An 11,425-nucleotide genomic window follows, 5' to 3' on the forward strand; every position below is an offset into this window, starting at 1 on the left:
TAGGAGCAATAAGGTATCAGGGAGGGAGGGGAAGGACATCTGGCCAGTTTGCCAATGAGACAGGGGCTGGAAGAAAAGAGTCAGTGAAACCAAGGCTGAGGGGTGGAGAATTTATTTAGTGCTGCACCCAGATGCATTTTGGATTTCCACAGATACATGTGATTGTTTGGGTTGCAGGACATCCATCTGCAAATGCCATGGAGCTCCTGGCAGACACAGGAAACAAAAGTTTGCTGTCTCCATGGAATTGTCAAGAAGGGGAATTGTAGGCACCTCCTTGGCATGAGGGCCACCCCCAGTTGCAGTCTGGCTGCGACATATGGGGGCATGTGGGAAGGAGGGGCAAAAGTACCTGGAGCATGGATATCCTTATAGGGAATGGGCAGGGAGTGGTTCATTTCACTTCCTCAAGAGCTGGAAAAAGAAGCCCTGAGCGAGGGGACTCATTCTTCTGGTCCAGAACAGGATGTGCTTGAGGGGTAGTCACTTGTTGGGAAGCACAGATCTTCAGGAGCTGCCTGAGGTTTCCCACTAGAGCCTCAGATCTTGCACTGGCAGCACACGGGGACACAGCATCTGGACTGGGAGCAGCAGGGCTTGTAGCAGCTGGACTGGCAGCAGGGTGACCCACAGCCTGAGGAACAGCAGCAGGGCTTACAGCAGCTGGACTGGCAGCAGGATGACCCACAGCCTGAAGAGCAGCACCAGGGTTTACAGCATGTGGACTGGCAGCAACAGGGCTTACAGCAGCTGGATTGGCAACTGGATGACCCGCAGCCTGAGGAGCAGCAGGGATTGCAGCAGCTGGACTGGCAGCAGGATGACCCACAGCCTGAAGAGCAAGAGCAGGGCTTGCAGCAACTGCACTGGGAGCAGCCACAAGAACGACAGCCCCCCTTACAGCCACCACAAGAGCCACAGCCACAGCCTCCCTTGGAGCCCCCAGAAGAGCCACAGCCCCCCTTGGAGCCCCCACAGGAGCTGCAGCTGGAGTAGGAACAGGCTGGCACACAGCAGCACCCAGGCTTGCAGCAGCTAGAGATGGGCAAACAGCAGCTGGAGCCACAGCCCCCACAGCTGGAGCCACAGCCCCCACAGCTAGAGCCACAGCCCCCACAGCTGGAGACACAGCCCTCACAGCTGGAGACACAGCCTCCGGAGCAGCCACAGCAGCCCATGGTTTTGGTGGGTTGAGGGTGGAGCAGGCAGAGGAGGAGGTGAGAGAGAGGTGCAGGTGTGGAGCCCCTGAGCCCAGGCTCCCTATATATCTGTCTAGGGGTCATGGGGTGCACATGGTCCCTTCCTGGTTCTTACTGATGTTCTCTCCTTAGGGAATTTGTGGGTCATTTGAAATAAAAATATTGAGAGTTGCCTTGTGACCCACTTCCTCCTCCTGCATTGTTTTCTTCTCTGCACCCTCTGGGCTCAAGTCCTCCCCTCTCAGGACCCTGAGGAATGAGTGGAGCCTCCTCTGTTCCTGCCTCTGCCCTCAGACCCCAGCCTTCTATTGCTGTTCCAGAAGGATTCGCCTTATGAGTGTTTTCAATGGTTTCTTTGTCTCAGTGTTTCTATCCATGCGTACACTCTGGGCTCTTCTGGTTCAGAAGTGAAATTCAGCATGGTCAAGGTCTTGTTCTCCACCGGGTCTGGCTGCAGGAGGCTGCTGGACAGTGTCTCTGTCCTTCCTGCCATTCTAGAGAGCCCAGCTTCCCCAGGCTCCAGTCTGCCTGTCAGCTCCCTGACTGTTCTGGCTTCTTCTTCCCTTTGGGGACTCAGCAGCTGGACTGGGAGCAGCAGGGCTTGAAGCAGCTGGACTGGCAGCAGGATGACCCACAACCTGGGGAGCAGCAACAGGGCTTACAGGAACTGCACTGGGAGCAGCCACAAGGACCACAGCCCCCCTTAGAGCCATTGCAGGAGTCACAGCCTCCTTTGGAGCCCCACACTCTGTGTCTGCGGCAGGTTGGCGACCTGCTGTGTTCATGACACATCTTGATTTTGAGAGGCATGGCTTCCTTCACGATAGTGCATCCCTTTTCTCTTCTGTAATACAATTTCCAATTTGTGTGTGTGTCGGTGAATGTGTGTGTCTATGTGAATGTGTGTGTGTGTCTGTGCCTGTGCGTGTCTATGTGAGTGTGTGTGTGCATGTGTCTATGTGAGTGTGTGTGTGCGTGTGTGTGTGAGACAATGGAGATTCTGCTCTGACTCAAACACAGAAAGTCACCAGAGACCATTGCTCTCATCATATCAATTAAAATGAGCCAGATAAACCGAAAAACATCCACGAGGGCACAGATAGTTTTACAGCCCACCAGAGGCGAGGACACAGAGATACTCCAAGGAACTGAGCTCCGGGTAGTGATGAGCCCTTCCTGGGAGAGACGAGGCCGTGGCTGCTGCCAGGCCTGCGGGATGGGGAGGCACAGACTGCACCATGGCAGGGAGAGGCCTGCTGGACATTGGAGGAAATGCGAAGCCATGCCCGAGGGCTGGTGCATCAGACAAGAATCCCGGATTCCCAGAGTCCAGGTCCACGACCACCCGCCACCTCCTCCCACGACTCTCTTTGGAGGGTTTGGGCGGGAACTCCCTAAGGCCCTGGCAGGGAGGACAGTGGATCTGAGACCCGGGAGGTCGTGAGTCTCCTGCCAGGTACGGAGCCAGGTGCTGCCCTCTGGAAATGAGCAGGGCAGGAGAGCTGAGGACCTCCCCGCAAGGCATCCAGTTGCTCAACCAGGAAAGCTGGACAGGAAGGAGACCTGGGAGGAGCCCCAGGCATTCCAGTCCTTTAGAGAGCATTGAGAGAAAGATCAACACTGCAGGAAGCAGGGGCAGAAAAGTGAAGGAGAGAAAAGGGAACTCACAGGGCCCCATTACCTGGTGGGGACAGAGCCCTGGGGAGCACAGGCGGTGAGAGCAATGGCCCAAGGGGAAGAGAAAAGAGGGGCAGAAGGCTGGGGTCTCAGGGCGGGGCAGAAACAGACCAGGCTCCACTCATTCGTGGGGGTCTGCGGAGGGGAGGACTTGGGCCCTGAGGGTTTAGAGAGGAAAACTATGTAGGAGGAGGAAATGTGTCACAAGGCAACACAGTATTTTTGTTATTTTAAATGACACACAAGTTTCCTGGGGAAAGAACTTTAGGAGGAACCAGGAAGGGCCCCTGTGACCCACCTGACCCTAGACAGGTATATAAAGAGCCCAGACTCAGGGGACTCCACACCTGCACCTCCCTCTCACCTGCTCCTCTACCTGCTCCACCCTCAACCCACCAGAACCATGGGCTGCTGTGGCTGCTCTGGAGGCTGTGGTTCCAGCTGTGGGGGCTGTGGCTCCGGCTGTGGGGGCTGTGGCTCCGGCTGTGGGGGCTGTGGCTCCGGCTGTGGGGGCTGTGGCTCTGGCTGTGGGAGCCGTGGCTCCAGCTGCTGTGTGCCTGTCTGTTGCTGCAAGCCTGTGTGCTGCTGCGTGCCAGCCTGTTCCTGCTCCAGCTGTGGCTCCTGTGGGAGCTCCAAGGGGGGCTGTGGCTCCTGTGGGGGCTACAAGGGGGGCTGTGGTTCCTGTGGGAGCTCCAAGGGGGGCTGTGGCTCCTGTGGGGGTTCCAAGGGGGGCTGTGGCTCCTGTGGGAGCTCCAAGGGGGGCTGTGGCTCCTGTGGGGGTTCTAAGGGGGGCTGCGGTTCTTGTGGCTGCTGCCAGTCCAGCTGCTATAATCCATGCTGCTCTTCCTCAGGCTACGGGTCATCCTGCTGCCAGTCCAGCTACTGCAAGCCCTGCTCCTCCTCCTCAGGCTGTGGGTCATCCTGCTGCCAGTCTAGTTACTGCAAGCCCTGCTGCTCCCAGTCTAGCTGCTGTGTCCCCGTGTGCTGCCAGTGCAAGATCTGAGGCTCTGGTGGGAAACCTCAGGTGCTATTGAAAATCTGTGCTTCCCAACAAGTGACTACCAGTGAAGCACATCCTCTTCCAGATTTGAACAATGACTCCCTTGGCTCAGGGCCTCTTTTTCCAGCCCCCGAGGAAATGGAATGAACCACTCCCTGCCCATTCCCTATAAGGATATCACAACACCCAGGCACTTTTGCCCCTCCTTCCCACATGCCTCCATATGTCTGAGCCAGACTACCCTGGAGGCAGCCCTCATGCCAAGGAGGAGCCTGGAATTCCCCTTCTTAATAATTCCATGCAAGATAGCAAACCTTTCTTTCCTGTGCCTGCCAGGAGCTCCAAGGCATTTACAGATGGATGTCCTACAACCCAAATGATCACATGTATCTATGGAAATCTAAAATGCATCTGGGTGCAGCACTAAATAAATTCTCCACCCCTCAGCCTTGGTCTCACTGACTTTTCTTACAGCCTCTGTCTCATTGGCAAACTGGCCATATGTGTTTTCCCTCCCTCCCTGATAGCTTATTGCTCTCAGTGCTGTAACTGTGTACCAGGCCCAGCTCCCATTCCAGAAACAGTTGTTGAACTGGTTAATGAAGGAATCACTAGCAGTATGTATGAATGAATGAAGTCGAGTGAATGAATGAGTGAATGAGTGAGGATTTCTCATTAGTACACAGGGAGTCCCAGCTGCGTCTCACTGGGATTCAGTCTGTCTTCGTTGGAATTGTAGACTCCTACTTCTTCCCCATGGGAGGATATGCTTGGGGGAGAAGTAGATCTTTGCCCTCAGTACCTAGGAAGGGGTATAATGGATGGTCTCTATGCCCAGCCAGGCCTCAGAGTGGGGGTCAAGCTAGGAGAGGGGTAAGTGAGTCTAGAATGAGCTGTGTCTCTGAGATGCTCTCTAGGATAACACTGGAAACTCTGCTGCTTCAGGGACCCGAGACAATGTAGCTGAGCACAGGCTCATGTGCGCCCTCCATTTCTGGGCTCAGAGTGAGGAGGAATCCAAGTGTTCTCTGACAACTCACAGGCTTCCCAGCTTTGGTCTGGCACAGGGAGGAAACAGAAGGGACTTTTCTCAGCCTGAGAAAGGGCATCTACCCACAGTGAACACCATACTTAACTGTGAAAACCTGGATATTTCCCCCTGAGATCAGGGACAAGAAAAGAATGTCCACACTCACCACTTCTATGCAATATTTCACTGAAGCTATAGCCAGAGTACTATGACAGGAAAACAAAATAAAAAGCATCCATGCAGGAAAAAACTAAGCAAAAGTATCTCTACTTTCAGAAAACCACATGTTGTATGTAGAAAATCCTAAGGGACACACACACACATATACACACAACTATTATGCCCAATAAATGAGCTCAACAGAGTTCAGGGCACAAGTCCTATACACAAAAGTCATCTGTGTTTCTACAACCATCAATGAGCAATAGAAGCAGGATGTAAAGGAATAATTCTATCAAAAAGAAAAAAATTCCTAGTTATACAAGCAACCAAAAAGTGCAAGACTTGGACAATTAACACTACAAGACATCACTGGAAGAAGTTAAAGAGGACCAAAGTAAATGGGGGAAAAATCCCATGTTCATGTATTGGAAAACCTAATATTGTGAAGATTGAAACACTCTAATAAACTTGACCTACCAATTCAATGCAATTACATCCCAGGTTTCCTTTCTGCAGAAATTGACAAGCTGATTCTAAAATTTATGTAAACATTCAAGGAACCCTAAATAGCTAAAACAACCTTGAAAAAAAGAAACAAAGTTGGGGGCTCATGTTTTCCAATTTCTAAATGGGTTACAAAGCAAACAGTAATCAAGGCAGCATGGCGCTTGTCTAAAGATAGAAAGATGCATTGCTGGAGTAGGTTTGAGACCCTTGAGATAAAGCCTCAGAGTTGTGGTCTATGCATTTTCAACAAGAGTACAAAATAATTCCATGGGAAAAAAGGAACCTTTTCAACAAACAATGCCACTGAGACAACTGGATGTCCACATGCAAAAGAGTGAATTTGGACCTTTACCTCTTACCATATACCAAACAAACGAACAAGACAAAAGCATAAAAAAATAGCTCAATGACCTAATTGTAAAAGCCAAAACTAGAGGACTGTTAAAATAAAAACAGATTAAGTCTTTATGACCTTGGATTATGCAATGGCTCTTAGAGAATGACACCAAAAGCACAAGGAGAAAAAAGAAAAACTAGATTAACTAACTACATTAAAACTAATGGTTTTTATGCTTCTTTTTTTTTTTTTTTTTTTTTTTTTGAGATGGAGTCTTGCTTTGTTGCCCAGGCTGGAGTTCAGTGGCTCGATCTCGGCTCACTGCAAGCTCTACCTCCCGGGTTCACGCCATTCTCCTCCCTCAGCCTCCTGAGTAGCTGGGACTACAGGCACCCGCCACCCTGCCCGGCTAATGTTTTTGTATTTTTAGTAGAGACAGGTTTTCACCATGTAGCCAGGATGCTCTCGATCTCCTGACCTCGTGATCTGCTCATCTCCACCTCCCAGAGTGCTGGGATTACAGGTGTGAGCCACTGTGCCCGGCCTAGTTCTTATGCTTCTCAGAGCACTATCAAGAAAATGAAAAGACATCAACAGACTAGGAGAAACTACTTCTGAATTGTATATTTGATAATGAACTTGCATCCAGACATAAAGAATTCTTAGTACTCAAACACATAATCCTATTAAAAACTTAGCAGAGGATTTAGATAGGCATTTTCCGAAGAAGAGACACAAATGGCTAATAAGCAGGTGAAAAGGGGCTCATCACTGATGTATGTTTTGGCCTGTAACTTCTGTTCCCCAAGACATACGAAACCACGTTGTAACCCAACCACCTTGTGGCGATCTCAGGACTTCTGGAGGCTGTGTCCTGGGTCACGGTCACTCATATTTGGCTCAGAATAAACCTCCACAGATATTTGACAGAGTTTGCCTTTTTGCATCCACAGGTCGTTAACTTGAGATCTGTCTTCTTTTTAAATGTGTGTATTTATACTTATAAACTTCTGCCTCAGCACTGCTTGCACTGCATCCGTAAGTTTTGGTATGTTGTGTTTTCACTTTCGTTTGTCTCTAGGTATTTCTCTTGTGACTTCTTTGCCTCATTGGTTAAGAGTGTGCTATTTAATTTCCACATCTTTGTGGATTTTCCGTTTTTCCTTCTCCTATGGATTTCTAGTTTTATTCCATTGTGCTTGGAGAAAACAGCATATAATTTCAACATTTAAAATATGTTGAAATTTATTTTGTGGCTGGACATATGGTCTATCCTGGAGAAAGTTCCATGTGCACCTGAAAGAAAGGTATACTCTGCAGCTGTTGGGTGGAGTCATCTGTATATGTCTTTTAGGTCTAGTTTCACTATAGTGCTGTTCAAGTCTTGTATTTCCTTATTCGTCTTCTGTCTGTTGCTCTGTACATATATATGGAAAATATCCAGAGATCACTTTTCGTTGTAGTCACCATTGTAATCACATAAGATGTAATAAAGTAATGACATTCTTTTTCAAACTCAGAGCTATTTAACTTCAACCATACGCAAAACCATATTACTACATAGCTGCACCCTCTCTACTTCATGTTATTGATGTTACAAAATACATATTTGTTTACATGTTATATATCCACTAAGTGGCTTTCTACTTAATTTTTGTGTTTCTTCATTTAAATGTCATACATTAAAAGTGAATTTATGTACCAAAATTACATTAATGTATGTTACTATATTTTTCTATGTATTTACCTTTATTGGAGGAATTTATATTGTTATATTCCTGTCTAGTATTCTTTCTTTCACCTTGAAGGACTCCCTTCAGCACTTCTTGCAGAGTAGGTCAAGTAATAGTGAACTTCCTCAGCTTTTATTTAAGGGGAAAACCTTAATTTCCGCTTCATTTTTGATGGACAGTTTTCTTGGTTGATAGCTTTTTTTTCTGTCAGCGTTTTGAATATATCACCCTACTCCCTTCTGGACTGCAAGGTTTCTGCTGAGACATCTGCAGACAGTTGCCTGAAAGCTCCCTTGTGTGTGATGAGTTGGTTTTCCCTTGCTGCTTTATAGATTATTTTTCTTAGAATTCTGGCACTCTAATTATAAAGTGAGTCAGTGTGGGTCTCCTTAGATTTATTCTGGTTGAAGTTCTTTGGGCTTCTGGAATGTGTATGTCCATGTTTTTCCTAATATTAGGGAAGTCTTTGGTTACTGTTTTATCCAACAAGCTCTCTTTCCTTTTTCTCACTCTTCTCTCTCTCGGAATCCCATAATGTGTATGTTATTCCACTTCCTAGCCTCCCATAAGTCCCTTGGGCTCTCTTCACTTTCTTTCATTCTTTTTAAATGTTGGCTGCTCTGACATGATGATTTTAATGGTCTGTCTTTCAGTTTGCTGCACCCGTCTGCCTCATCAAGTCTGCTGTTGAACTTCTCTAGTACATTTTTCAGTTTGGTTATTGTATTTTATAGTTCTAGAATTTATGTTTGGTTGTTGTTGATCGTTTCTGTATCTTTGCTGTTATTCTCATTATGTTCGTGCACTGTTTTCCTGATTGCGTCTAGTTGTTCATCTGTGTTTGCTCATTGATCATCTTCTGACTGTTATTTTGAATTTTTTATCAGGCAGCTCATAGATCTGCATGACTTTAAGGTTGGTTTCTGGAGGTTTTTTTGTTGTTCCTTTGATAGGGTCTGGTTTTCCTGTTTGTTTTGGTTTGTTTTTGTTTTTGTATGCCTTGTGATTTTTGTTGCTATTGTTATTGTTGAGACTTGAGTAAAAAAAAAAACCAAACACGTCTCCCTACTGGCTTCATGCAGAGGAAGCCCTTCACCAGTCAGCGCAGCTAGAGACTCCAGGACCTGTCAAGCTTTTTCTGAGTATGTGTCTTCTTTGGGCTTGTGTATGTGTGCTTTTTAGTTATCTCGAATTCCCTAAGCTGCTTTCCCATGCCTCTTCTCAGAAGCCCATAATCTTTCTCCCCTCTGGCAACTGTCTTAGGAGCTGAACTTTAATATGCTGTGATGGTTGTATCTTTTTTCAGGAGCTTCCAAGAAAGGCCACCAGCCTAGCAGTGTTTGGAGTCAGGTGAGACACATACCAGTTCCTCAGGCAGACCCCGGGCTGCCAGAACCCTGGATGCTCAGCTGACTCTTTTGCTCCCGTCTTGAAGCAGTGTTTCCGAATTCCTCTCAGTTGCACAGCACCAGGTTGGATGGGAGGAGAAAGGATGGACATGCAAAATTCCACAAGCTTTCTCACCCCTTTCCGTAGAACATGGTTTTCGGTTGGTCTTGATGCTGTAGCTTCTCAGCTGGCATCTCACAATGGTATTCTGCTGTATATGTTGTTGATAACTTGGTGACTCTGCGGGAGAATGAGGGCCTGGAGTTCCCTCGTCTGCCATTTTGCTGGCACCTTTCTATTAGGTTTTAAAAATTTATTCCAAACAATGCTTCAAATATTAATGAGATTTGTCTTTTCATGTATATACATATTTTTTTTACCATGCAGCATGTAGAGATTTTCTCTTTTTAACATGTTTACTAGTCTTTTCTTTAGTGGGCTGCTGGGTTTTGTGTCATGCGAAGAAAGAACTAGTCAACTGCAAGATTATTTAAAAATTTCTCTTTTGTTTTCAGTTATTTTATATTTTTATTTTTTGATTAAGTCTTTGTTCTACTTGTAACACAGTTTTATAGTAAGGGTAGGGTATGGATCTAATTTTAATCTTATTAGATCTTATATAATTGTTTTAACCTCATTTAGCTGATAACTTTTTTTCTTAACAAATTTAAATCCTGTCATTAGCGTGTGAAAATTCTCCTATTTGGTTTCCTGTCTGCTGTTTCTATTCTTTTGCATTTATCTGTTGGATCTTCATGTGATTGTGTGAAGGTGGCTGAATTAACACAATTGTAAAAAATGTTTTTATATTTGGACCCCTTTCACTTTAGGATTTTCCTGACTGCTTACTTATGCTTTTTTGCTTATTTGTTTGGGTTCTTTTTCTGTATAAACAGGGTCTTCCTCTGTTGTCCAGGCTGCAGTGCAGTGGCAGGATCCTAGCTCACTGTAACCTCAAACTCCTGGGCTCAAGCGATCCTCCTACCTAAACCTCCCAAGTTGCTGGGACTACAGGTGCACAGTACCAGGCCTACAAATGTTTAAGAATTTCTTTTGTAGAGATGAGGTCTCACCATGTTTCCTTCGCTGGTCTTGAACTCCTGGCTTCAAGCAAATCTCCTACCTCAGCTTCCCAAAGCCCTGGGGTTACAGGGGTGAGCCACTGTGCATACCCATCCTGCCTGTTTTCTCTGTATGAATGTTTTAATTAGTATATCTAGTTTGTAAAATCTTCTTAACATTTTTGTTTGGATCCCATTAAATGTATAAATTGATTTAGAAAGAATTCACTTAATTTTAGTAATATTAAAAATCCTATCAAATAAACATTTCCTATTCACTTATTCCCAACATTTTTTTCTGTCAGCATTTTAAAGTTCTCTCTACATAGATGTTCAAAGACATTTTTGTTAAAACTTTTATTGAAGTAGAATTTCATGGAGAAAATGCACATAAGATGACAGATTGATGAAGTTTTGCAAACTCAGCCACTCGTCAGCAGCACCCAGATTTAGCAACAGACATCGCCAGACTCCCGAGCTCTCTCTGAGTCCCCTTCCATTCTCTCCTCCCAAGGAGCCCATCCCGACCGTGTGGCATCCATCAGGTGGTCTTCTTAATGCTTCAGGTAGCAGTTGAACAGGTGCACCTTTGTCTGTCTTCTTTCATTCAATACCATGTTTGTGAGAGTCTCATTGCCATGTAGTATTTTACTCAGTGAATTTACCATACTGACCTTTTTTCCTACTATTAATGGGCTTTTGGGCAGTTTCTACTTTTTAGTATCAGAAGTGCGGCTTCTTCATATAGATTTTTTAAACTCTTTCTCATGAAGTTCCTGTTCAAGGGGTTTTGTGTGTTTGTTGTGTGTGGGAAGAGATTACTGATTTTACATATTAATTATGTACCCAGCCCTCTCACTGAATTCACTTACTTTTGGAGTATTTTTCATTTGACTTTTTGTGTTTTTCTTTCTAGGTGTCCAATGGAACCATCAGAAATAATGATAATTTGGCCTTATCTTTCGGGTTGTTGTACATTCTTTTTCATTCTCTTTCATAACTGTATTGAATAATGTCACCAAAGCAAGGAAAATAACAGTGACACCTGTGAAATTTTAGTGAATATTGTCAAATTTACCTTCATAAAAGGAGATTTCACCCACTCCTACCCCCATCACTTGCACCCCACGTGGGATTTCTCATTGGAGTGTGTGCAGAAAGCATCGTGGAGACAGAGTCTGGTCAGAAACTAGTTTATTGAGAGCTGGCAGCAGGCCCAGTGTAGGGCTGGCAGTGGGACCAGCACAGGCAAGGTCCAGGGAAGGCCCCGGGGCTGGGCCAGGTGATGCGGGGGAGGGTCTATGCAGCTCCCGGGTCTGGGCCAGGTGAT

The 11,425-nt window shown here is 46.1% G+C and overlaps 1 pseudogene; it reads left to right on the forward strand.

Moving 5' to 3' along the window:
- Positions 1-327: 327 nt before the first annotated feature.
- LOC129007623 (uncharacterized transmembrane protein DDB_G0289901-like) lies at positions 328-1,986 on the forward strand (annotated as a pseudogene).
- Positions 1,987-11,425: the final 9,439 nt, after the last annotated feature.

Source organism: Pongo pygmaeus, chromosome 9 (genome assembly GCF_028885625.2).
Source record: "Pongo pygmaeus isolate AG05252 chromosome 9, NHGRI_mPonPyg2-v2.0_pri, whole genome shotgun sequence".
In the NCBI taxonomy this organism is placed as follows: Eukaryota; Metazoa; Chordata; class Mammalia; order Primates; family Hominidae; genus Pongo; species Pongo pygmaeus.